This window comes from Bufo gargarizans, chromosome 1 (genome assembly GCF_014858855.1).
Source record: "Bufo gargarizans isolate SCDJY-AF-19 chromosome 1, ASM1485885v1, whole genome shotgun sequence".
In the NCBI taxonomy this organism is placed as follows: domain Eukaryota; kingdom Metazoa; phylum Chordata; class Amphibia; order Anura; family Bufonidae; genus Bufo; species Bufo gargarizans.
Genome location: NC_058080.1, coordinates 570,312,570 through 570,340,563, shown reverse-complemented (window position 1 = coordinate 570,340,563; position 27,994 = coordinate 570,312,570). Strand labels below are relative to the sequence as shown.

The 27,994-nt window shown below is 46.3% G+C and overlaps 1 protein-coding gene across 24 annotated transcripts in view; it reads right to left on the bottom strand.

Moving 5' to 3' along the window:
* The window catches only part of NCOR2 (nuclear receptor corepressor 2), a 407,074-nt gene extending 380,117 nt beyond the window's left edge, over positions 1-26,957 (bottom strand). For 17 of the 24 annotated variants that reach the window (XM_044275656.1, XM_044275677.1, XM_044275671.1 and 14 more), the window contains exon 1: positions 26,657-26,956. The gene's annotated coding sequence lies outside the window, so the exon portion shown is untranslated. Of the gene's footprint in view, positions 1-26,656 lie in introns of all 24 variants that reach the window. The other 7 variants (XM_044275678.1, XM_044275679.1, XM_044275664.1 and 4 more) reach the window with 3 other exon arrangements.
* Between the last annotated feature and the right edge of the window lie 1,037 nt (positions 26,958-27,994).

Sequence of the window (27,994 nt, the reverse complement as noted above, 5' to 3'; positions counted from 1 at the left end):
ATGAAAAACGGACCGCAAAACACTGAAAAAGCCATACGGTCGTGTGCAATAGGCCTTAGGCTACATGCACACGACCGTATGTGTCCATTGTAATAATGCCTATCCTTGTCCGCAAACTAGAAAAAAATAGGACATGCACATTTTTTTTTTGCAGAGGTCCGTGACCGTTTTTTCGTCCGTGGGTCTTCCTTGATTTTTGGAGGATCCACGGACATGAAAAAAAGTTGTTTTGGTGTCCGCCTGGCCGTGCAGAGCCAAACGGATCCGTCCTGAATTACAATGCAAGTCAATGGGGACGGGTCCGTTTGACGTTGACACAATATGGTGCCATTTCAAACGGATCCGTCCCCATTGACTTTGAATGTAAAGGCTGGAGTTCTTTTATACCATCGGATTGGAGTTTTCTCCAATCCGATGGTATATTTTAACTTGAAGCGTCCCCATCACCATGGGAACGCCTCTATGTTAGAATATACTGTCGGATATGAGCTACATCGTGAAACTCAGATCCGACAGTATATTCTAACACAGAGGCGTTCCCATGGTGATGGGGACGCTTCAGGTTAGAATATACAAAAAAAACTCTGTACATGACTGCCCCCTGCTGCCTGGCAGGTGCTGCCAGGCAGCAGGGGGCAGACCCCCCCCCCCCCCCCCTGTTTTTAACTCATTGGTGGCCAGTGCCCCCCCCCCCCCCCCGTAGTTAACTTGTTGGTGGCCAGTGTGCGCCACCCCCCGCCCCCCCTCCCTCTATTGTAATAATAGCATTGGTGGCAGTTTGCGCCCCCGCCCCCCCCTCCCTCCCTCTATTGTAATAATAGCATTGGTGGCAGTGTGCACACTGCCACCAATGTATTAAAACAATAGAGGGAGGAAGGGGGGGGGCGCACACTGCCACCAATGTATTAAAACAATAGAGGGAGGAAGGGGGGGGCGCACACTGCCACCAATGTATTAAAACAATAGAGGGAGGAAGGGGGGGGGGGGGCGCACACTGCCACCAGTGTATTAAAACAATAGAGGGAGGAGGGGGCGCACACTGCTACCAATGTTAATGCAATAGAGGGAGGGAAGGGGGGCCGCACACTGTGCCACCAATGCTATTATTACAATAGAGGGGGGGGGGGCGCACACTGTGCCACCAATGCTATTAATACAATAGAGGGGGGGGGGGCGCACACTGTGCCACCAATGCTATTATTACAATAGAGGGGGGGGGGCGCACACTGTGCCACCAATGCTATTAATACAATAGAGGGAGGGGGGGGGGCGCACTGGCCACCAATGAAATTTAAACTGGGGAGGGAGGGGGGTCGTGTGCATGAGACCAACGGTCGTGTGCATGAGGCCTTACACAGATTTTGCAAACGTATCTCCCGATTTATTATTCACTTCCGCGGTGTTACTTTTTTATGGTTACCTTTTCACTCTGCAAAACTGGATTACTCAAAATTGCTGAGGGAAAAGGTGAGCCATCTACTGCGCTGTCAGCACATATTTAGCATTGCCTGTAAGACTTATTTGAAACCATGGCAACCAAAAATACACTGCTCAAAAATAAAAAATTAATCACACATCAGATCTCAATGAACAAAAAGATTCAAGTTGAAAACCTTTAAATGATATAAATTACCGGTATGCAAGTTGTTCAGAACAAAATGAATTATCAACAGTCAAAGGAAGACAAATAATCTGGGCTGGATGCACAGCGCGGTCGGCGGGTGTATCAGTGGGGAGGGAGGAGGGGCTGCATCTAGTTTTAAATGGCAGCGGGGCCCGAGGCAGTCACTGTATTCTATTGCACCGGGCCCCGCTCACTGTAGTAATCCTGTCTATAACTGTAGGCATTTAAGAAGCCAAATCGAGAAGTCCGCACGGGCGCATCAGGCAGAGCCATGTGCGCACGCACGAGATCTTACAGCAGGAGGAGGGGGGAAGGAGGGAAAGCGAGAGGCGGCACAGAGGATTAGGAGGCGGTGCAGAAGTCTGGAAAGGCGGCGCTGGGCACGAACGGCGGTGGGTGCGGCCGGCACCTTGCATCCCTTGACATCCCCTTGGGCACCCTTTTTCTTTGAGTGACAGGTTAGTAAAACCTGTTTTTAGCAAAATAAGGCTACGGATCACATTTAGAAGCCCACATTAGGAATCCTGATGAGGCCCTGAACATCAGCATATGTTCAGCTGACAGGGGTGAAACCTGGTGACAGAATCCCTTTAACAATATTCTTCAATAAATGCATTAATCTTGACTTACTAACGTCCGTATCAGGCAGGAGGCCGGACACTGGCAGTGTAGCTCACTACATAATGCACTTGCTCCGCCCACTTTATGAATGAAGCAGGCGGCGCCCGGCCTCCTGCCCGATACGGACGTTAGCAAGTGAAGATTAATGCATGTATTGAAGATTATTGTTAAACAATGCCTACAGTTAGACAGGATTACTAAACTGAGCGGGGCCCGATGCAATAGAATACATCCAGTGACTGCACCGGGCCCCGCTGCAATTACAAAACTAGATGCCGGCCCCCACCCTCTGTATTGGGGGTCATTCACACTGACACAGGGACACTTATGGGGGGAATCTGTGGATGACATATAGCATAAGATGCCCCCCATAACAGTGTCATCCACAGACCACCATTAGTTTAAAACCCACCAAAAGCACACCTTTTGGTTAAAAATATTTATTTTTCCTCCTCAAAAACCTAAGTGCGTCTTATGGGCCGGTGCGTCTTATATGGCGAAAAATACGGTACTTATGCAACCTGATTGGGCTCTAAGTGCCACTCATGCTACCAGTAGTGTCAATGACACTTGCAAAACCCCAAACACCAGAAAAGAATCCATCAGGAATATAAGGAGACGGTAATTGCCTGTGGCCACCCTCTGCAAAACCCCTGCCTTTGTGGGGATGTTCCTGCTGTTGATTTCATTGCACCAAACCAAGAGAAATTGAGTCACAATCTCTTACCCTGGGTTCACACCTGAGCGTTTTACAGCGCGTTCAAACGCGCTGTAAAACGCTTAAGACATGAAAACCAATGCTTCCCTATGGGAAGGGTTCACACCTGGGCGTTTTACAGCGCGTACGAACGCGCTGTAAAACGCCCGACGCTCAAACAAGTACTTGAGCTTCTTTGGGGCGTTTTGACGCGCGTTTGTGGCCATAGGACACTGCAGTCAATGACACAAACGCGCGTCAAACGCGCGTTTACTATTACAAAAAACGCGCATAAAAACGCGCGACAAAAACGCGCGTAAAATGCGCGTTTGAGGAACGCTCAGGTGTGAACCCAGGGTTATGCTTCCCAACTGGAAAAATTGATATCCCTGAAGTTTGTGACTAAGTTAAAGAGGACCTTTCACCGATTATGACACTGTGAACTAAGAATACAGACATTGAGAGCGGCGCCCGGGGATCTCACTGCACTTACTATTATCCCTGGGCGCCGCTCCGTTCTCCTGCTCCTCCGGTATCTCCGGTCACAAAGTTATGGTAGACGGAGTCTGCCCTTGTTCTGTAGCGCTGGCCAATCAGAGCGCAGAGCTCACAGCCTGGGAGAGAATAACCAGCGCTAGAGCAGAACAAGGGCAGACTCCGCCTACCATAACTTAGTGACTGAAATCTCCGCCTACTATAACTTAGTGGCCGGAGGGCATAGCAGGAGAACGGAGCGGTGCCCACGGATAATAGTAAGTGCAGTGAGATCCCCGGGTGCCGCTCTCCATGTCTGTATTCTTAGTTCACAGTGTCATAATTGGCGAAAAGGTCCTCTTTAAAGCCGATTGATGCAACCATGATTGGTATGGGAAACACGGTCTATGTGTCTGCCGCATCTCCCCCGACTCCAACTGACTGAGGATGCGAGTACTGTACATTAGACCTGCAATCAGATAGTAAATTACTTCACCATAAATCCCTATGATGCAGTCAATTCAGGTCAGGGGAGCCATGGTCGGTCCAGGAGACGCATTCGACACATGGACTTTTTCTCAGAAATGCACGGGCAACATTCATGAGGATTCCGCAGATGGATGCAGACCCATTCAACTTGAATGGGACAGCGATCCGTCCACACTGCAAAAATATAGAACATGTTTTATTTTATTTTTTTGTGCTGTGACAGAGAGAAACCCCACAGACGCACTTGGTAGTGCTTCCGTGCCTTCGTTACACACCGGACGTTCCGGATTGCGGACCCATTCAGGTGCCTGCATATTATGGACCCGCTGTTTGCGGCCCATGTGCACGAGTCCTAATCCTGTAAAACTCAGTTAAAAAGGGGTTGTCCAACACACACATTATATATAATATAATATTTTTTTATTTATTACATTTTTATTTATTTTTTCCCTTCAACTACCCCTCTACCCAATGGATCCTGTTAACAGAAGCACACTTACCTGCTCCCTGATGATCCGTTCCAGCTCTGGAACAAATTAACTAGTGTCTTGCCCTATACGCCCCATCCCCTAGTGCCTCTTTACCTGCCCGTCCATGCACTGAGTTGGAACCAAGCATTGGGGAGCAGGTAGTGATAGCAAGGACACTGCCTGTGCTGCCTCACTGCTAGTTTTCTGGAAATCCATGGCAGGCATTGATGTGCACTGATAAATTATTTAGAACCCACTGATAGAATGGCTGCTTAGTTCAATGTGTCTTCAAAGTTAGATTAAGGCTACTAGAGCAAATGATAATGAATATTCAGCAAAATATATCCACCAATGTGTGAAAGAACGCGACACTGGGCCTGCCCCTAACATCTTCCTCGGACTGCGCTCAGCTGCGGTAAAGTGAAACTTTGCAGGAGGGAAGGTTAAGTTATGTGAATTGTGCAAGAGGCGAGAAACTAAATGCAAGACCCTCAGGCGATAAATGGGGCAAAGGTTTCACATCACTTATAGAAGTAAGCATTGAGCAATAAAGCCCACACAGATGTTCAGGCATATCTACTGAAATAACGTAGCAGTGTTGTTGTGCTGGACCGCGCTTCACATTTCCAGGCAGATAGCACATGATCTAATCATATACACAAATATTTTTGCACTTTTGATCACCAAATTACGTGCAAACTTATCCTTTGGATTGGTAAGGAAATGGAAATCATGCTATACCAAAAAATTCTATAGTGCAGCCATGTAAAGTTAGTAACCGGAAATAAGTATATTCTGTTAAACAGCATTACTTACCTGCTGAATTACCCGCCCCGCTCCTGTGCCGTCGTTCCAGCCTTCCCCACCAGTCTGTTTCCTGGGCTGCAGTGCCGACAGGTCAAGAACACTGCACAGCTTACAGTATGGTGTTACAGTAGGCCATAATATATATATATATATATATATATATATATATATATTATATACATACATACACACACACATATATACATACACACACACACACACACACACACACACACACACACACACATCTATATACATATCTATATACACACATACAACATGTAAAAATCAATTTACATGGGGATTACATATTGCATGCCATCCCTGACTCACTCCCACATATCACAAAATCTGTGAGACCACAAATGACCACTGGCTGCAGCGGTCACATATTGTCAACGTGACATCAGCACTGTAAATTGTGTGTCCAAAAGCCGTAATACATTTGATGCAATGCATCTACATTTGTTTTTGGGCATAAATTCAGCCAAAATTCTGGCACATTTAGGCTAGGTCTACACGACGACATTTTGTTGCACCAATGTCGCGCGACAATTTTTATAATGGCAGTCTATGGTGTCGCACTGCAAAATGCGACATGCTGCGACTGCGACGCTCGGAGAAAATCCATTTAAGATGGATTTTTCTGCGACTGTCGCATCGCAGTCGCAACATGTCGCATGTTGCAGTGCGACACCATAGACTGCCATTATAAAAATTGTCACGCGACATTAGTGCAACAAAATGTCACGCGACAACTGTTGCGCCCCATCTGTCGCGCGACAAATGTCGTCGTGTAGACCTCGAGTTAGCTCCGTAAATCTCCATCATTTAGTTCTATAGTAATGTGCATTCAATACACCTTTTGTGACCCGTTTAGGGGTCATTGTGCAGGAGAGGGGGAGGGTTGGATGAGCCAGGTCGTTAAGATTGTAAATGGTGGATCATACTTGTCATTGTAATCCTGCCTGTGATAATGAGAGGACTACTGAAAAGTGAGCTGTACAGAACAGGAAGTGTCAGTCTATCATCAGCCTCTGCTGCAGTCAGTGCAAAACTGCAAGATTATAGGATTTTGTTGGATTAATATAGGTGGTGTGGAAAATCAAAAAATAACCACCAAAAAAATTTGTTCAAATATGCGTCACATAAAAAGGCAATTTAAAAACAAAAGATAATTTTCTAATGACACTCAGACTTTGACAGTCACAGAATAGGCCAATGTTATTTCCCAGTATCCCCCTTCTTATGATAAACGGCTAACAGGTAATCTTCCACATGTTTCATGTATGTTGATTCCACTTTGACACAGACCTCTAAATCGGTTGGTGTCTCATGTGCTTTTAGGGTACAGCCACATGTAGATGTTCCACAGTATATCTGGACAAAATCTGGGAAGCAACCAAACCAAAAACCCCGGTGTGGATTTTGCTGCAGATTATGTTGTGGAAATACATTGCAAATAGTGAACTCTGTGTCATAAATCCATAACAAATTATAATATTGCGGATTTAAAGGGGTTTTCCCAAGAGTAAAAAAAGTGTCCCACATGGAATATACCTACCCCACTCCCCCCGATGCTCCTGGTCCCCACACTGCCGCTGCTGCTTCTCGCCGTACACGGATGAAAACATCCGGTGTCGGGGGGAGCAGCCAATGGCAGGCAGGGACAAGCCTCCCCAGAATCGTGGGCGACACTAGGGAGGCTCGTCCCCCCAGACACCGGATGTTTTCATCCATACACGGGGAGAAGCAGCAGAGGCGGTGTGGGGACCAGGAGTGGCGCAAGGAGCATGGTAAGTATATTCCATGTGGGGGGCCCGGCGCATGGCGGGGACACTCTATACTCTTGGATAACCCCTTTAAAGTCCACACCGCATGTCATGTGTGGATTTCATTCATCAAAGTGCGCCACAGTCATGATCTTCCAGTAAGAAGATCCTTACAAGAGGGAAAAAACACACACACACACACACAATAGAAATGTACATTCTGCAAAGACTTGATGTGTGGCTTTTTGACAGCGCAGACAGAATACGTAGGTGCTAGAAACACCAAATGATAACCTAATTAAAATTCAGTTTGCAAAACACCTACATTAATAGGACCCAGCATCTCATGGTATCACATTGCCATATTTCACAGGAACCCAGGCAAACACAACAAAGCAACTGTTGAGATCAAATAGTATATAATCTCTGAGACAGTGAAGTACCCTGCCGAGCCGAACAATGCTGACAGCGACTGCAACATACATTAAGTGCTAACAAAGAGGAATCGGGAGCTCAGCACAGCGTACAAATAATGACATCATTTTATGAACACCATTTACGAAATCTGTGCAAAAGGCACGCGGTGGCTTTTATGAAGGAGCACTTGTGTGTTTATTGAAACGCCTTTGCCGTTTTCTGGCTTGTGTCCCACTCATGTCCTGTTCCCTGAATAGCAGGTGTAACAGGTGAACAGCCCTTTTCCTACCATTATTATCTGCATGAGCTTGACATTGCCAACCATTTCTGCTTCTATTGAACAGTGCAATCCGTGTATTTCACAAACTCTGTTAAAGACTATGGGGTGAATGTATCATTTGTGGTGGGCTTTCGGCCCATCTTTGCTATGCGAGTTTGTGCCAAACTTATGTAATGTTGCACAGTAATAATATATATTTCTCGCAAGTGCAATGTGGCGTACGCCTGTACCAGTACAAGTACACAAGAGGTTTGCCCTCCACCTCCAGAGGCAATTTTTTTTTTTTTAGGATTGCATTTTACTCAGATTTTCTATTGGCCTTTATGACAGAATGGCACAATATTTTAAATAAAGGGTTAACTGTTTTTCTAGCTGTGTGACTGGTACTTTCACTTTCTGACGGTCATCTAATAAACCTTCTCTCTAAACCAGGTGTTAAACACTTATTATAGCTCGGTTCATATCTTGATGATAAGAATGTGGCTTCAATGAGTGTATATAATGTTAGAGAGCAGCGATAAGGAGTCCAGTCAGCTCCCCAAATGACGGAAGAGACAGAAAAGCCACAGGCTACTACTACAACATCTCAGCTATGTACAGAAAAAAAAAAAAAAAAAAGCTTACAAAGAGTAATTGAAAACAGTATTGTTTAGCTCAAAATAAGTACAATGCAATGAATAAATGCCCCAAAAGGTGAACATGGCCTTTAAAGGTTTTCTAATCTGAAGTTCTGATCTACTTTTCACTCCACTTCTAAAAGTGGCAAGGCTAACCAAGTGTCAAACATATGCACTCTATGGGAGTTCTGGATATGGTGGAGTGCTGTTCTCCAGGACTCCCACAGAAATATTTAGATTCACTGACCGTCCACTCTATTCATTTTGTGGGGCTCCACGGTGTATGGGGCCCCCATTCTCGTTAGGACTACCATCAGTCTAATAGTTATCCCCTATCCTATGGCTAGGGGATAACTTTATATAACCAGAATATATTGTTGCCATTGCCTAGGACAGAACTCACTGGCCACTAAGCCTAATAATTGGCGCCACTTCACAGCACACAGAGCTATGGGGACTGGGTATTGCGGATGTGCTAGCGGCCATCTAGCAACCCATGTCCTCAGCTCTATATACAAAATCCTGGTGACAGGTTCCCTTTAAGAACCTCCAGTCTTTCCAAGAAAAGTACCATGGTCATCTGAGTCAACACTTGACTCACTCCCAAAACTGTTGAACGAAGCCAGTTTTGGAGGAGGTATCTCTTGGATACCATTAAAATGAAGTTCCCTATGGCAGGAATCAAAGTAGTGCCTTCTCCCTCATTTGAAGCCTCAGTTTTATCTAAATGTTATTTACACCTCGAGACTATGGAAAATTCACATAGTACTGAAGGTAAATTAGGGAGGGCAGAGGTTGGTTAGTTTGGTAAGGAAACCACCAGCAAACAAGACTCAACTTCTATTCAATCTCTCCTATAACTGATGTCAGAAATAGGTTAGATCTAATTAATTGGGCCAGAGGCTCCATGGCTAGAATAAAAAGTGCTGTGTAAAGGGGTCAGCGATGTATAGCCCCCAACCCCCCCCCCCCCCCCTTCTAATAAATCACTGGTGGATGATGTGAGAGATTTTAGGTTATATTTACATGGCAGAAAATAAATGTACGAAAAATCCAACATGTATTGTCGCAAAATTCAACCCTCAACTTTCAGCAGCGTTTTTTATTTTATTTGAATGTCGTGGATCCGATCACAAATTAGTTTCATTCAATGGTCAAGCCACGTGCAGACACCCACTACTGTTTCTGTGTGGTTTCCATGGCAAGAGAACATAAAGATTGGATAATGGCTGGAGTGTTGGCAAACTGTCTAGAACACTGTAAGCCCACCAGGCCCTTTACCTTCTACAGTTTCAATTTTTTGTGGACTTCCTTTAGCAAGATGGATAGATAAAAATGCTTATCCTACGAGAAATGTTACTATCCAATAATTGTTTTTTATATACATTTTCCTCTCTGGTAGAGCCCCCTGCTGTCTTTCCTTCTGCTCCACCTTCTTCTGCATTCAATGGTGGACTAACATGCTCAGTAGCTTCCCTGCTCTCAGTGCTGGTGTAGTGATCTCATAGTGACACGACCCAGACACCCTTCACTCCTTTATACCTACTTCTAAATTATTAGAAATATATAGCTATATATCTCTAGACAGTGGAGAAGTTGTGGGGACATTACACACAAAGGGGAAGACTTATCAAAACTGGTGTAAAGAGAAAACTGGCTTAGCTGTCCATAGCAACCAGATTCCACTTTTCATTTTCCAAAAAGCACCTCCGAAAAATAAAAGGTGGAATCTGATTAGTTGCTATGGACAACTAACCCAATTTTCCTACACCAGGTCTGATGAATCTTTCCCATTGCGTTTCCCAGGCTGATCCCAGTCCTGTGCATGAGCCTTTAGTCTAAATTGAAGAATTAAGATTCCATTATCCTTTAACCACTTCAACCTCGCTAGCTAAAACCCCCTTCATGACCAGGCCACTTTTTACACTTCTGCACTACACTACTTTCACCGTCATGCAACTTACCACCCAAATGAATTTTACCTCCTTTTCTTCTCACTAATAGAGCTTTCATTTGGTGGTATTTTATTGCTGCTGACATTTTTACTTTTTTTGTTATTAATCGAAATGTAACGATTTTTTTTGCAAAAAAAAAAAATGACATTTTTCACTTTCAGCTGTAAAATTTTGCAAAAAAAAAAAAAATGACATCCATATATAAATTTTTCGCTAAAATTTATTGTTCTACATGTCTTTGATAAAAAAAAAATGTTTGGGCAAAAAAATAAAATGGTTTGGGTAAAAGTTATAGCGTTTACAAACTATGGTACAAAAATGTGAATTTCCGCTTTTTGAAGCAGCTCTGACTTTCTGAGCACCTGTCATGTTTCCTGAGGTTCTACAATGCCCAGACAGTAGAAAAACCCCACAAATGACCCCATTTCGGAAAGTAGACACCCTAAGGTATTCACTGATGGGCATAGTGAGTTCATAGAACTTTTATTTTTTGTCACAAGTTAGTGGAATATGAGACTTAGTAAGAAAAAACAAACAAAAAAAATATATATATATTTCCGCTAACTTGGGCCCAAAAAAATGTCTGAATGGAGCCTTACAGGGGGAGGGGGGGGGGGGTGATCACCCATATAGACTTCCTGATCACCCCCTGTCATTGATCACCCCCCTGGTAAGGCTCCATTCAGACGTCCGTATGATTTTTACGGATCCATGGATAGGATCCGCAAAACACATGCGGACGTCTGAATGGAGCCTTACAGGGGGGTGATCAATGACAGGGGGTGATCAGGGAGTGTATATGGGTGATCACCCCTCTGTCATTGATCACCCCCCTGTAAGGCTCCATTCAGACATCCGTATGTGTTTTGCGGATCCGATCCATGTATCTGTGGATCCGTAAAAATCATACGGACGTCGGAACGGAGCCTGACAGGGGGGTGATCAATGACAGGGGGGTGATCAGGGAGTTTATATGGGGTGATCATGGGTTCATAAGGGGTTAATAAGTGACGGGGGGTGGGGTGTAGTGTAGTGTGGTGTTTGGTGCGACTTTACTGAGCTACCTGTGTCCTCTGGTGGTCGATCCAAACAAAAGGGACCACCAGAGGACCAAGTAGCAGGTATATTAGACGCTGTTATCAAAACAGCGTTTAATATACCTGTTAGGGGTTAAAAAAAAATAATCAAATTTCCAGCCTGCCAGCGAGCGATCGCCGCTGGCAGGCTGGAGATCCAATCGCTTACCTTCCGTTCCTGTGAGCGCGCGTGCCTGTGTGCGCGCGTTCACAGGAAATCTCGGCCCTCGCGAGATGACGCGTATATGCGTCACTCTGCGCAGGGCTGCCGCCTCCGGACCGCACATCTGCGTTAGGCGGTCCGGAGGCGGTTAAAGAGGACCTTTCACCAGGATACATGTATTGAAAAAGTTATATTACGTTACAGTGCGGCCCCCAGTGATGTCTTACCGCTTTTTTCTTTCCTCAAAGGACCCCCCCTTTCGTACGCTGTATTCCCCGTTTGTTTTGGTGCCTAATATGCTAATGAGGCAATTCGGATCAACTAGTCAGGGACTTGAATTTGTCCTGGGTGCGGTTATCTTCTCCCTGGCTGTGAGCGCATCCAATCAGAGCGCCCTGCGAGAAGAGGTGCTCAAGTTCTCGCGAGAACTTGAGCTTTTACACATCCAGGGCTGTGCAACATCTTGAGTCTCCGGCGGATGCTGCTGCCGCTGCGATGGTCTCAGTCGGGGACTCCAAGATGGCGCACGTCTCGGGATGTGCATCTCGCGAAAACTTGAGCTCCTTCTCCCTGGCTAAGAGCGGGGCACTCTGATTGGATGCGCTCGCAGCCAGGGAGAAGATAATCGCACCCAGAACAAGTTCAAGTCCCCGCCTAGTTGAACTGAATCGCCTCATTAGCATATGAGGCACCAAAACAAATGGGGACCACAGCAGACAAAGGAGCGGTCCTTTGAAAAAAGTTACAAAAATAAAAAGCAGAAAGACATCACTGGGGGCTGCACTGTAAGGTAATATAACTATTTCAATACATGTATCCAGGTGAAAGGTCCTCTTTAAGACTGCAATATAGTAAGATGTAGTTTTCAGAAGTCACGAGAGGTAATCTCAGAGCAGGGCGACTGATATGAGGTCAAGGGAGAAGAGTACTAGTTCAAAAGAAAGCTTCTCTAGCACTTTTCTCCCTACGTTCTTCTGGAACCATGCTGCTACACAGTGCCTTACCAGTCTTAGATTCATATCCTACCGCTACAGCAAGTTAACAGTTTATTGTGAAGCTGGGTACTGGGCACTTGTCCACTACAAAGAGCGAGCAATGGTGACAGGAGCTCGAGAATGACAGCTGGACCACCACACAACAGGGCTTTGTGTGGGTCAACACTGGAGGCTTGTCTCCTACTTCAAAGTAGAGTCTACAGAAAACCGATGTCCCGCTGAATCTGGATGCTGCCCACAAGACCCTAGGAGTAAAACTGAACGTTTTCTCCGCTGTCAGACTGCAACAGCAAATGTGGTCATACCAGGACTTTCTAAAACGTAATACAAGTAAAAGCATGACTCTTGCTGACCACACATCTATGAAATCCAGAACATCTTGCCGTTATCCCTGCTGGTCTCCGAGTCAGAATTTGTCTCTGCATTGGATGAATGCCCAGCAAGGTAGTCCTTTATTCTATTAGACAGAAAGTGGTACAGAATGTCTCCAGACTAAAACATCTGACCTCTTCATTAACAAAGCCCTTGTGTTCCTGCAGAGGGGACAGCAGCCCATATTATGCAGCAGGTTAAAGCAAGTACGAAAAATGACCCATCTACATTCACACAGATTGCAATCTCATCAAGGTCTCGTTCACACCAGATTTGTGCTTCATAGTAGGGATCTCCGTGTTCCCTCAGCAGCACAGGGGAGAAGGAGCAGTGTCTCCCTCCCCCTGTGCTGCTGCTGCAGCCAATGGGAGGACAGGGGACAAGAGAAGGGGAGGGGCTGTGGCCACTGCGCCACCAATGAAGTTAAATCTCTAATTTATTCATATAAAGGAGGCAGGAGCTGCAGGATCACATAGCCGGCTCCCGACCTCTATGAGCTGTAGCTGCGATCCTCGGTTAACCCCTCAAGTGCCGCGGATCGCAGCTAACGCTCATAGGAGGTCGGGAGCCGGCTATGTCATTCTGCAGCTCCTGCCTCCTGTATATGAATAAATTTGAGATTTAACTTCATTGGTGGCGCAGTGCGCCCCCTCAAGCACCCCAGTATTAATTATTGGTGGCGCAGTGCGCCCCCCACATTAAAAACATTGGTGGCGCAGTGCACCCCCCCACCCAAGCCCCCCCTCCAGTATTAATCATTGGTGGCAGTGGCCACAGGATCCCCTCTCCCCTGCTCCTTCGAACGGAGCCCCAGCAGTGTAATCCTGGGGCTCCGATCGGTTACCATGGCAGCCAGGATGCTATTGAAGCCCTGGGTGTCATAGTAAGCTCCATGCTGCTGTGTGCACAGAGCACAGAGCAGCAGGGACAGTGTGATCTCCTATTCACCCTTATAGAGCTCTATCAGGGTGAATAGGACAAGGGTTCTAGTCCCTAAGGGGGCTAAAAGTTAGAAAAAAAACAAAACAAACAAAAAGTAAAAAAAAAAAAATAACCAAAATATTAAGTATAAATAAAAAAATTACAGAACTACACATTAACAATAAACATTAATTTTCAGCAGATTTGTGTAGGAATTTTATTTTATTTTTTTCAAAAATGAAAATTCCCAGAATATCGGTATAAATTATCGGCCTGAAAGTTCACAAATTATCGGTATCAGCCCTAAAAAAAATCAATATCGGTCGATCCCTACTTCATAGCAATATTTAGCACTAATCATGGCGCTTAGGTGAGCATTGTGGCCTTTTCATTAAAGGGAAGTATTCCCGCTGTTAAATGTATTTGTATGGATAGGGAGATAACTATTTGATCAGGGAGAGTCCTACCACTGGCTATCAGGCGAACAGGGACTCTGTATCCCTCAGGGCCCCCAAAATGAATGTAGCAGCAGGTCGAGCGTGCGCACTGCCCCTCATTCATCTCTATGGGAGTTCCAGAGACCACAGAATACAGCCCCTGGCTATTTCCAGAACTTCCATACAGATGAATGGAGCTGCAGTGCACATGCCGACTTGCTATTCCATTTCATTCCTGGGCACCCTGAGGGGGTACGGGTTCGCCCTTCTCATAACGGGTGGGGGTCTCAGCGTTAGGAGTAGTGCAGACCAGTATAAACAATCCATGCCTGCCCAAGCATCATGGCCCTTTGAGCTCATCTTTCCTTTGTGGCATTCCTCTGTTTTTCCTGACAACTGGGCATTACCAAAAGGTGTGCGTGCCTACATACTCTGAAGTGGTCAGCACTGACTGGAGACACACTACAAATGACAATCAGGGTGCTCGCATTAAAATGAATGGGATAGTCATGGACGTGCACTATAACCACCCTATAGGAACAGGGTGCTCTACAATACCACAGTCTCTTCATTCCAGCAACTGTGGAGGTCCCAGCTTATAGACCACTTTCAATGACCGGTCAAATCATAAAGGCTTCAAGGGAAATGAAGAAAAAAAGTTTACTTCTCATAGGCGCTGCTTGCTGAAGAAACTTTCAACTGCGTAGTCTTGCTTGATCAGTTTATTTGTGTAAAATAAACTTGACCAATTAATTATGTGATGCGTAAGGAAAGAGCTGGTCAGCCCCAAAACGCGTTCCTATTTTACACAAATAAACGGATATACCAAGACTATGCAGTTGAAAGTTTCTTCAGCAAGCACGGGAAGTCTCCTTTTTCTTCATTTCCCTTGATATCCTCCTAGCGGGTTCTGTCTGGTAAGACAGCGAGGCAGCCTCAAGTACCCATCGGGTTGCTGTGCGCCACAGATCCATGCATCTGAAAAAAACGGATATGTGCACGGCCCCATTGAATTGTATAGGGCAAAGTGGTTTTAAAAACATAGCGCAGTGAAGAAAAATACAGTTGTGTGCATGAGGCTTTTTATAGCAGTAGTACTTTGAAATAGTAGATATTCACATTTCAAAACTGCTGTAAAAGTGCAGAGTTTCAGTTAGTCTACTTTCACACTCGCGTTTGGTGCGGATCCGTCATGGATCTGCACAAACGCATCCGTTCAGAACGGATCCGTTTGGATTATCTGTAACATAGCCAAAACGGATCAGTCTTGAACACCAATGAAAGTCAAGTCAATGGAGGATGGATCCGTTATCTATTGTGCCAGAGAAAACGGATCCGTCCCCATTGACTTACATAGGGGGTCAGGACGGATCCGTTTGGCTCCACTTTGTCAGGCAGACAGCAAAACGCTGCAAGCAGAATGGAGACTGATTGGAGGCAAACTGATGCATTCTGAGCGGGTCCTTATCCATTCAAAGCATTAGAGCAAAACGGATCCATTTTGGACCGCTTGTGAGAGCCCTAACGGAGCTCAGAAACGGAAAGCCAAAACGTCAGTGTGAAAGTAGCCGGGTGTAGCTGTCAGCAATACAGTATGGACACATCTGTAAAGTGCAGACATTTCACCGCACCGAGACCTCGAAACCCTGAAGGAATAATTCACATTGCTTTATGAAGGAGCCATGGCACTGGATCTAAATGAAGCAACACCTAATGGCTGCCTAGTGTGAGCATGCGACGATACACCGAATATGACATCCAAAAGTACAAGAGAGACAAAAACAAGAAAACAGGTAAAGTATGGAAAAGACAAAGCAGCCATCACTTTTAGGCTACTTTCACACTAGCGTTCATAGGTCCGTTCGTGAGCTCCGTTTGAAGGGGCTCACGAGCGGACCCGAACGCCTCCGTCCAGCCCTGATGCAGTCTGAATGGAGCGGATCCGCTCAGACTGCATCAGTCTGGCGGCGTTCAGCCTCCGCTCCGCTCGCCTCCGCACGGACAGGCGGACAGCTGAACGCTGCTTGCAGAGGCGAGCGGATCCGTTCAGACTTACAATGTAAGTCAATGGGAACGGATCCGCTTGAAGATGTCACCATATGGCTCAATCTTCAAGCGGATCCGTCCCCCATTGACTTTACATTGAAAGTCTGAACGGATCCGCTCAGGCTACTTTAACACTTAGAATTTTTTTATTAATTTAATTTTTTTAAGTTATTAATGCAGACGGATCCGTACTGAACGGAGCCTCCGTCTGCATTAATATGATCGGATCCGTTCAGAACGGATCCGATCGAACGCTAGTGTGAAAGTAGCCTTAAAGGGATCTTTCTCGGCCATGTATCTTCTGACTTGCGGCCAGAAGACAGAATACGTCAGCAATGTCTACTGAAGATGTCCAAGCTACAAAGCAGTTACTTCAATGGAACTGTAATATACATGACCGACCCCCTACAAGCCGTAGCGTCTACTATCAGCCAAACTACCGGGGGGCTTCGTTAGGATCTATTGCAGTACAAGATAGCGCAGCCGTTACTTTTCCTTGCATGCTCATCCACGGGGGCGTTTGCTCCTGCCCCTCAGATGCCTCTTCTCAGTCTTTAGGCTATGCTCACATTAGCTTTGTGAATTTAATTTCTAATTAAACGTCAGGTTCAGTCATGATTTCATAAAGGGAATATCATTGCATGTAAGGCTCCTTTCACACTAGCGTTCGCTGGTCCGCTCGTGAGCTCCGTTTGAAGGAGCTCACGAGCGGACCCGAACGCAGCCGTCCAGCCCTGATGCAGTCTGAATGGAGCGGATCCGCTCAGACTGCATCAGTCTGGCGGCGTCCAGCCTCCGCTCCGCTCGCCTCCGCACGGACAGGCGGACAGCTGAACGCTGCTTGCAGCGTTCGGGTGTCCGCCTGGCCGTGCGGATCCGTCCAGACTTACAATGTAAGTCAATGGGGACGGATCCGTTTGAAGATGCCACAATGTGGCTCAATCTTCAGGCGGATCCGTCCCCCATTGACTTTACATTGAAAGTCTGGACGGATCCGTCCGAGGCTATTTTCACACTTAGCTTTTTTTTTGCTATTTTAATGCAGACGGATCCGTTCTGAACGGAGCCTCCGTCTGCATTATTATGAGCGGATCCGTTCAGAACGGATCCGCCCGAACGCTAGTGTGAAAGTAGCCTAACCCAATTTTTTTTGACAACTTTGTCAGGAATGTTGATGAATCCTCTGACAGCCGAGTGAATACAGCCCTAATGATAAAATGGGTTTTCTGAGAGTAGAATATTGATGACCTATCCTTGGGATAGGTCATCAATATCTAATTGTGGGGATCTGACTCCCATCACCCTCGCAGATAAGCGGTGCAGGCTCCTCACAGCTTACCAAGCACAGCGCCGTCCACTGTATAGTGGATGTGCTTGGTATTGCAGCCCAGGTCTATTCACTTAAATGGGACTTAGCTGCACACAGGTCATGTGACTGATGGGACATAGCTTTATTATACACCTGATCGGCCGATCAGATATTGATCGCCAGGGCACTAATAGGAGACCAATTCTACTCCTGGAAAACCCCATTAAGGGTCCATTCACACGTCCGTAGGTGTTTTGCGGATCCGCAAAACACGGACACCGGCAATGTGCGTTCCCCATTTCACGGACCGCATATCGCCGGCACTATAATAGAAAATGCCGCAGTTGCGGACAAGAATAGGACAAGTTTTTTCTTTCGGGAACGGAATTGGGGATCCACAAGTGCGGATCCAAAAAACGCGGATACAGACAGCACATAGAATCCGTTCCAGCCCCATTGAAAGGGAATGGGTCCGCAAAATCCGGAGAAAAAAAAATTTGAAGTTGAAACCAGTCCTCCTTAGCTACTAACTGCCAAACAGAAATTACAGTTAGAAATATATGCCTTACACACATCTTAGGCTACTTTCACACTCGCGTTTGGTGCAGATCCGTCATGGATCTGCACAGATGGATCCGTTCAGATAATACAACTGTCTGCATCCGTTCAGAACGGATCCGTTTGTATGATCTGTAACATAGCCAAGACGGATCAGTCTTGAACACCATTGAAAGTCAATGGAGAAAGGATTCGTTTTCTAGTGTGCCAGATTGTGTCAGAGAAAACGGATCCGTCCCCATCGACTTACATTGTATGTGAGGGGGCGGAGTTTAGCTCAGTTTCATCAGACGGACACCAAAACGCAGCTTTTGGTGCCCGCCTCCAGAGTAGGGTTGGACGATATCAAAAATATTCAGACGTTACACTGTATGGGGGCAGCCACAAGGAGACGTTACACTGTATGGGGGCAGCCACAAGGAGGAGGCCTCCTGCACACAAACGCAAAATGCAGGCCGCAATGCACGAACACAGTCCGTGGGGCCGCTTTAGCAGATCGCGGACCCATTCACTTTAATGGGTCCGCGATCCAGCAGTTCCGCAAAAAGATAGGACATGTTCCATCTTTTTGCGGAATGGAAGTACAGGATGAAACCCCACGGAAGCACTCTGTAGTGCTTCCGCTCTGCACCATTCCGCATCTCTGGATTTGTGGACCCATTAAAGTGAATGGGTCCGCATCCGTGATGCGAAATGCACACGGAACGGTGCCCGTGTATTGCGGATCCGCAAATGCAGTCCGCAATACGGCCACACCCCTGAGCTGCTCTAGATAAATGTCCTCATTCCCTCTTTTTGGGAATGAGATGAGGACTGCGTAGACCTCCACCTGCACCTAGTTTTAGGCACAATGGTATTTAAAAAGTCACAAACACAAAGTTTGCGAAATTTTACACCAGAAAACTGTAATGGGGGGAGTGATTTAGAACAAGTCTAAAGACCAGTTTTAGGACGAATACACTGCGCTAAGTAACATATCAAAGACCGTCTTTCTACGCTGCCAGAGGATGCGTTACTGCAGTGTAAACGCTAAATGGAGGAGCAGGAGTTTTTTAACAATAAGAGAACTGTAAAATATCTCCGCTTCTTGCTTCAGTTTCTAAAATGCAATTTTCATAAACGTCTTCATGTGTTCCCCCCGGAGGAATGTTTGAGCGTCACAAGTTCCTTCCAGCGTGTCAGACCGAGTCGCTGCTGTACAATTACACAACCACCATTACATAATTTTATGCCCACTATTATAATTAGGCGGATCAGCCTACTCAGAGGACGGGAAGACAGGGTATTCCCTGGAGCAGTCTTATTAGTTGTCTTCCAAGTATAGCTAAGGCTTTGTTCACACTTTACTTCCTTTTCATCCGGTTTATAAGTTGCTTTTATGGACGGAGAGAATAGTGTAGCAAAGCTAAAATGGGGGAAAGACAACAGATTGTAAGATGTCAGTGACGATGCCTCTGTGGACCTAGAGCAACAGAAGACTGTGCAACAACCCAACAGGACAAAAAACCCACAATGATCTATAATAATATAGTGCATAAAATGTATAGAAGAGGCAATACAGACGATAAACCAGTGAACTACAAGAACCATCATGACAATGTGGCAACCTGTTGTCTCTTTAATGGGCATCACGTTCCTTTTTAATTATTGCCACAGATCAGCCAACGGACGAGAAATCTCAGCTGATCGTACATTTGATGTGGCACTCCTGTGAGGTCAGCAGCATTTCCCCCGTTACATGGAGAGAAGAGCTGCTGACAACAGAAGGGGGGGAAGCGATGGCTTCACCCCTCACAATCACTCCGTTATGAAGATGAAGGTGATAGCAAGAACCAATCAGCGCATATCGTTGATCGAAGCTCATTACGGGCAAAAAAATAATAATCTGCCAGCGTAAAAAGACCCTAAGGAACAAGTTAGAAAACTGCAGCAACCACAGATTACATGGCGGTTACCATAACCCACATGGACAAGAGAACGCACAGACACGTGCAAACGTTTTAGTTCCCATCAGCTGATTGCCAGGAGTTCGGCTTCAGAAATCGGCTGACCACGAGCTGTTAGGCTAGGGCTACACCAATGTCACGTGACACTTTTATAATGACAGTCAATGGTGTCGCACTGAGATATTGGATGGATTTCTTGAGATGTCACCCTAGCCTTACTGGCAGTGGAAGCTGCAGCCAGCCATACATTCACACAACGGTCACCTTCAATTGTATGGGGGCTGTCAGTCCGTGAAAACAGACTAAATAAGACATGATCTGCTACCATTTTCTTACCACAGACTTGTAGCCCAAGGCTAATTTCACATGTGCGACGCTTCCATTCACCCACTCATATCAGAGGCTCTGTGCGTACGAGCGCAGTTTTCATCTGACCAGAAATATTGCAGCATCATCCTCGATTCACTTAGATCTTATTTAAAAGGGAATCTGTCACCTATTTTGACCATATAAAACCGGTAACATAGCAATGTGCAATAAAGTACCTTCTTACCTACATGGGTCTTCTTTCTTTTATTCAACTTTTCATTCTTATTAAAAAGCGATTTTCTGATATGCAAATTAAGTCTTAAGGTGCCCAGAGGGGCGTTATTACTCTGCTCTAGTGCCCAGTAACGCCCCCCCTGCAGTGCCTAGCCGGCCTTTTTTCCAAGCCCAGCACGCCTCCTAAGAAATAAATGTCCTCCCACATACTTGCCGAACTGCGCTGCTGCAGCTCACACATTACCCACATAATAATATATATATATATATATATATATATATATATATATATATATATATATATATATATATATATATATATATATATATATATATATATATATAGCAAAATAGTGCTAGGGCTTATTATCGGGGTGGGGCTTATTTTTGGGGAAACACAATATGATACTGCTGAGACTTGTACGGCTGTTGCCCCTAATGCCCTATGAAAATCTGGGCTGCATCCCATAAGAGTCAGAAAAACTATTGTAGATAGTAAAGGTGTTTGCGTTTTCCATCTTGTCCTATGGCCACCTGATGAAGTCAAAGGCAGAAAAACATTATTAGGCCTAATGCACACTGCCATGTCCATTTTGTGCACTGCAAGCCGCGGGTCTGCAAAATACGGATGCGGTCCAGGTGCATTTTGTTATGGAGCCATCGACTTCAATGGGTCCGTGGTCCGCATTTTACAGAGGAGTATAGGACTGTCTGTTCCGCAACAGATAGTACAAGTCCTATGCTTGTCCGCAAAATTCAGACATGGGGCCTTACACTGAAAAATTCCGCTGACAGAACTACATACACTACTCATAAAAAAAAGTTAGGGATATTTGGCTTTCGAATAAAATTTATAGAAAACATAAAAAGTTCACGCTACAGTGATATTCTATCATGAAAGTAGGGCATTGAAGTAGAAGCATGCAATGGTGATTTCCTCATCTCAAACAATTAATTGAAACAAAAGCCAACACCAGTGGGGGGTATGTCCCCACAAAAATGTCAATGTCTCAGTAACTTGTCATGTGGCCTTGAGCATTAGTTACAGATTGACAACGACATCTCATGCTGTTCACAAGTCGACTTACTGTCTGCTGAGGCATGGCATCCCACTCTTCTTAAAGGGCAGCCCTCAGGTCACTGAGGTTCTGGGGTACAGAGTTACGAGATTCTACACGGTGACTCAGCTGATCCTATAAGTTTTCAATGTGATCCAGGTCTGGAGAAAGTGCAGGTACCCCAGTCTCCAGCAGCCTTTCCCTAATGATGCGACCTCGATGAGCTGGCGCATTGTCGTCCATGAAGATGAAATTAGGCCTGTGGTGTTCATGCAGAGGCACAATGACTGGATTAACGAAGTTATTCAAGTAGTATGGACTTGTCATTGTACCATTCAAAAATTGTAGGGCAGTTCTGTATGGACTAGACACACCTGCCCACACTAACACCACCACCAAAGACTTGTCTGGTGACAACAGTGGCTGATAGAGCTCTCCCTGACGTCTCCAACATCGTTGGTGGCCATCATTTCTGCTCATCATGAATCGGCTTTCATCAGTGAACAGCACTAAGGCCGACTGGTCCCTCGTCCAGCATAGATGCTCCCTGGTTCGTGCAAGACTAAGACGCCTGTGGTCAGGTACCCTTGCATGTCGTCTAGAACGCAGACCACGCTGATTGAAATGGTTTTGAATGGTCTTACGTGACACTTGGGTGTCACAAATTCACCTACAAGCCAAATATCCCTAACTTTTTGAGAGTAGTGTATATGTAGAGATGCCTCAAGAATCACATCTATAGAAAGGCGTCCTTTTTGCAATGACAAAAATACACTGGGTATGAATACATACTTTGTGGGACAAAACTAGGACGTTGAATGCTGTTGGATAAGGCCTTTTTCACACTGTCAGTATTTGGTCAGTACTTGATCAGTATTTGTAAGCCAAAAGCAGGAGTGGGTCCAAAACACAGAAGAGATTAAAAATTCCCCATTACGTTTTAAGGCCTCACGCACACGGCCGTGGCCGTATTGCGGCCCACAAACAGCGGGTCTGCAATATGCAGGCACTGGCCGTGTGCTCCCCGCATTACGGATGCGGACCCATTCATGGAGGCACGGAACCACTACAGAGTGCTTCCGTGGTGTTTCCGTCTGTGCCTACACACTGCAAAAAACATGTTAAATTTTTTTACGGTGCGGATGGGTCATGGACCCATTCAAGTTGAATGAGTCTCGATCCGTCCCGGCAGCCGCACGGATGTTGCCGTGCATTGGGGACAACGCACGGAATGGCCGCACAACGGCCGTGTGCATGAGGCCTAACTCTGTTTTGGACCAACTCCTGTTTTTGGCTTACAAATACTGACAGTGTGATAGAGTCCTAAATCGGTTACAACTTTAGACATGTCTAGCGATGCTAGGGTGAGGTCACACACAACTTTTTGTGACCGTTTTTCATGCTGTATATTTAGCTAAATCTGAGAGTGGATCCAGCAGGAAGGAGAAGTAACAAGTCCTTCCTTTATGTTCCTCATTCCAACCTATCTGGATTTGGCTTAAAAAGGAAGCCACAGTAAGTTGTATAGGACTTCACTCTTTTTAGGTTGGTTTCTCGGCACTTTTTTTTTTTTTTTTTTGCAGTAAAAATTCCAGCTCCAGATGTTAGCTGTAGGGCTAAGGCTACTTTCACACTCACGTTTGGTGCGGATCTGTCATGGATCTGCACAAACGCATCCGTTCAGATAATACAACCGCATGCATCAGTTTGGATTATCTTCAACATAGCCAAAACGGATCCTTCTTGAACACCATTGAAAGTCAATGGAGGACGGATCTGTTTTCTATTGAGTCAGATTGTTAAAGTCCATAAATGGCGGATCCGGTTTTTCCAATGCATTTTTTTATTGTGATCAAACGTTCACGGATTCAGGATTCAAATGTAATCAGTTTTCACAAGTTTTTCCGGATCCAGCAGGCAGTTCCGTTGACGGAATTGAACGCTGGATTCAAATAACGCTAGTGTGAAAGTAGCCTAAGAAAAATAAAATAAAAAAAGCCACAAAATGTATTCTGGTTTTTACAGGTAAAAAAAAAAAATGCCAGAGTCAAATTTACGTGTCCAAGGCCCCTCACTCCAGCTACTTTCCTACGAGAGTGAGATTGCAATGTCGTTAAATCTGGAATACACCTACTTACAGCAGATAAACATGTCCGCTTTCTCACCCACTTGAGGGTGAGGGGGTGTAAACACAAAAAAAGTCAAAATGTCTTGCACAACCGGAATCTATTAATTCCCCCATAGTGTCTAGTTGAATTTTTGTGGGAGTTCTTCAATTTCCTTTTGGCTTTTTTATGCTGAAATGTAGTCATCAGGCGTTTGATGGGAATCTACAGTTAAATATAAAAATATCTCTATACAAAGTCAATGGAATGTTAAATACATCTGGGGGAAAAAACAAGCCAATAAGAAAAAAAAAAAAAAAAAATGCTCTTAAAAGGGTTATACCCATCTCAGATGCTGGCGACATATCACTAGGATAGGCCACCAATGTCAGATCGGTGTGGGTCCAGGAACGGGCCCCACAGCGAAGGAGAGAGCGCAGGCGCAGTGTGCACTCCATTCACTTAAATTGGAGTTCCAAAATTAGACAAGCGCTCGGCTAATTTTGGATTTCCCATAGCAGTGCTGCCCTCTAGTTGCGTACTCTCCTACACTTTGGGGGACCCATTCTGGAGATAGCAGTGGGTCCCAGAGGTGGGACCGGCACCTATCTGACATTGTTGGCATGTCCTAGTGATATGCCACCAATGTCTGAGAGACAGCCCCCGTTAACATCTGTGTCACACAATGACCACCACATGTCAATGCTTGCCTCTTTGCCTTTGTCCATGCACACTTATCCTATGGAGAACATACATCACAGTATGACAGCCGCCTGGCCACCCATTTTTATTGGGAGGATCGCTATATCTCATAAGCTGATCAATGGGGGTCTGCCAGGAAGACTCCTGCTATCAGCCATGCTATTTGATCAAGAGCATTGCTGGTGGGGTGAGGAATCTGGCGGGACGTGTGCCCAGGTGCCAGGGGAGGCACCAACAAGCCCCTCAGGTGAAGAACAGCTCATCTACGATCTCATGAAGCCATCAATGTAAAGACAGCCACTCTTTACTCATGCCCACGAACGTAAGGGCTCCGTGCCCATGCTGCGGACCACAGATTGCAGTCCGCAATGCACCGGTACCGACCGCGGGGCAGCTGCATGCGGATCACGGACCCATTCTCTTGAATTAGAGCCGCGATCCACACCGCAAAAAAATAGTGCATGCACTACTTTTTTTGCAGTGCGGAGGCACACCGTAGTGCTTCCGTGGGGTTCCGATCCGTGCTCCCACACCGCATCTCCGGTTTTGCGGACCCATTCAAGTGAATGGCTCCGCATCTGTGATGCTTGGTACACACGGCCGGTGCCACGTGTATTGCGGACCCATAACAGTCGTGTGCATGAGGCCTAAATAACCTCTCTGCATTGACTGGTAGACCCACAGGGAGATGCAAAGCACTGGAAAAAGCGCGGTCTTAACCTGAACAACAATGAGTAGCGCTATGGAATATGCTGGCGCTATATAAGCAACTGGTAATAAATACCAGTGGGGGAATTTACCATTCCCTCGCCTCTGAATTCTGCCATAAAAAGGTCATACATTTTGGCACATGCCATCCATCGTTGCACCACAAGAAATACACAGGGGGAGAGTTGTCAAAACTGGTGTAAAGCAGAACTGGCTTAGTTGCCCATAGCAACCAATCAGATTCTTCTGTACATTTTCCAAAGGAGCTGTGAAAAATGAGAGGTGGAATCTGATTGGTTGCTATAGGCATCTAAGCCAGTTCTGCTTTACACCAGTTTTAATAAATTCCCCGTGACTTTTGTGATATTACACCACTCACCACTTTTGAAAAGCGGGTGCACAAATGGGCACGGTTTGGCATGTTAAATAGGCGCACACCAGATTTATCACTGTGAGGTGATCCTCACTCCAATAGGGGGCGAAGTTCAAACACTGGCGTAATATCTCTACACCAGGGATGCCCAACCTGCGGCCCTCCAGCTGGTGTAAAACTACAACTTCCATGATGCCCTGACAGCTTACTGCTATCGGGGCATGCCGGGAGTTGTAGTTTTACAACAGCTGGAGGGCTGCAGGTTGGGAACCTATGCTCTAGTCCAGGCATCCTCAAACTGCGACTATCCAGCTGTTGGAAAACTACAACTCCCAGCATGCCCGAACAGCCTACAGCAGGGCATTGTGGGAGTTGTAGTTTTACAACAGCTGGAGGGCCGCAGTTTGAGGATGACTGGTTCTAGTCCAAAGGGGGCCCAGTTTATCAATCCTGGTGTGCCACACAGCCCCTCTGACATGGAGGCCACTGCATGCCAGTATGATGCCCAGCCAATGTCCTATTACTAGGTTATGGGGTCTGTCAGGCTCACACAGGGTTTCATGAATAGCTCTATATGCTGCACTATACCTCAACCAATAGCGATGGAGACCTTGACAGAAACGCAGCATGTGAACAGAGCCATATAACGTGTCCGCCAGCGGCTCCGTCCTATGGCGCGCCCCATCTTATCACTATGGAGAAGGGCTGTGCATATGGCTGAGGTAAGCAGCCGCCTCGCCTCACGAACTTGCTCTGTGGCAGTGTAGGAGCACTAGGCCTCACTGCAACACACTTCAGCCAAACTCCGTGCACACAGACCGCCTCAGCCCCGTCATGTCCTCCCTCCTCGGCACTGCCTGAAGGCCACTCCGCGGTAAAGTTGTGAGGTGCGCGGCGGCGGCCAACACTTCCCCGGCACAGGGAGGAGGGGAGAAGCCGGGCAAGCAGGAGCCGACCGGAGCACAAACTCCGTGCAGCAGGAGCAGAATGCCTGTCACTGACATGCCGCAACTAGTCCGAGCCTGTCCACACTGACACCGTACGGTACCGCACCGTCTACACGCACGGCAGTAATCAGAAGCCTCGTCCTTCCGCCAGGAAATCTCCCATTTCCCCCTTACCTCCGCATCCATAATGGCTCCTGTCCCCGCAGACTCGTCCACACGCCCTGCAGCAGCCCGGCCGAGCGCGGGGCTCCAGGCGGATGGTGGCCGGCTCCTCTCACCGGGCTCCTCACCGGTGCTCCAGGCGGATGGTGGCCGGCTCCTCGCTCCTCTCACCGGGCTATTAAATCCACCGATTCCCCGGCGCTGACGTCTGGCTGGAGCTGCCTCCCTGCGCTCGTCTGTAGAGCAGCAAGTTTGCGATCATGCTTTGCTTGGCTCCTTCTGTGTCTGTGATTCTGCAAGAGATTGATGGCACGGATCCAAGCCAGGCTTACACCAAACAAATAGCTTTCACATTTCTCCCTGGGCTCTTCTTAAAGGGGCAGCCTCCTTTTCTCCTCTCCCTCTTTCTATGTCATCATTCCCCCAGCTGACTTCTTTACACACTGAATCCAATTCATTTTTCTGAAGATACATGTTGTTGTCCTGTGTGTATTGGACCAAGAACTTTCCCTAGCTGCTCCCTTTAACCCTTTGTGTGCCAGAGTTCAGCCCTAAGCCTAGCGGGGATGGGGGAAGATTTGTACAGAGCTGCAGAATAGGATGGCGCTATATAAAGAACGTGTCATAGATAATAAAATTCTCCATTTATCTTGTTTTTTTTACGGTTATTGTAGCCCTCTGACGGCTTATGTCCTATTCTGCAGGGAGACACTAATAAGACTTGCTGTCGGATAGCCCTGCAATGCAGTATATATTCTCATAAAATCCCTGCCCCCACAGAGCTTACACTCTACACAGTGATTCAGAGGATGAAGGCATCTGACATTCCCTCGACATCTGCTTGGGATTCCGAGAAGATGGTGTCACATTATCACCGTGACCTTTCAACCATGACACTAATGCACTTGACATTTGCGTGACCCTGGAATTCATTAATGTACGGTCAATTTATGAAAGGGCACTAGGCCATGGGCGGAACGATAGCCATGGCACTTGCTATGGGGCCCAGAGGTTGGGGGGGGGGGCCCTATCAGCAAAACATTGTGGGACACATTCACTATAGTGGGACGTAAAAATGCTGTCTTGTTTTTTGTGTCATTTACTACTGAAAATGCGCCAATTTTGGAGGCTTTTGCCCCTCATTCACCCTTTAGACTAATTCAGAAGTTTTCTGACCTATTCATGTAGGTGCGCCTAAGGCTACTTTCACACCTCCGGTAGCCTTTTCCAGCAACCGCAGCATGTTATAGTTTTTGTCTGGTCGCCTCTCAACATGTTTGCCGTGCTGCGGCTGGACCTTTGCCGTGAATGGGGCCAGAGCGGACTTCTGGCGGCACGGTGGTCTAGCGG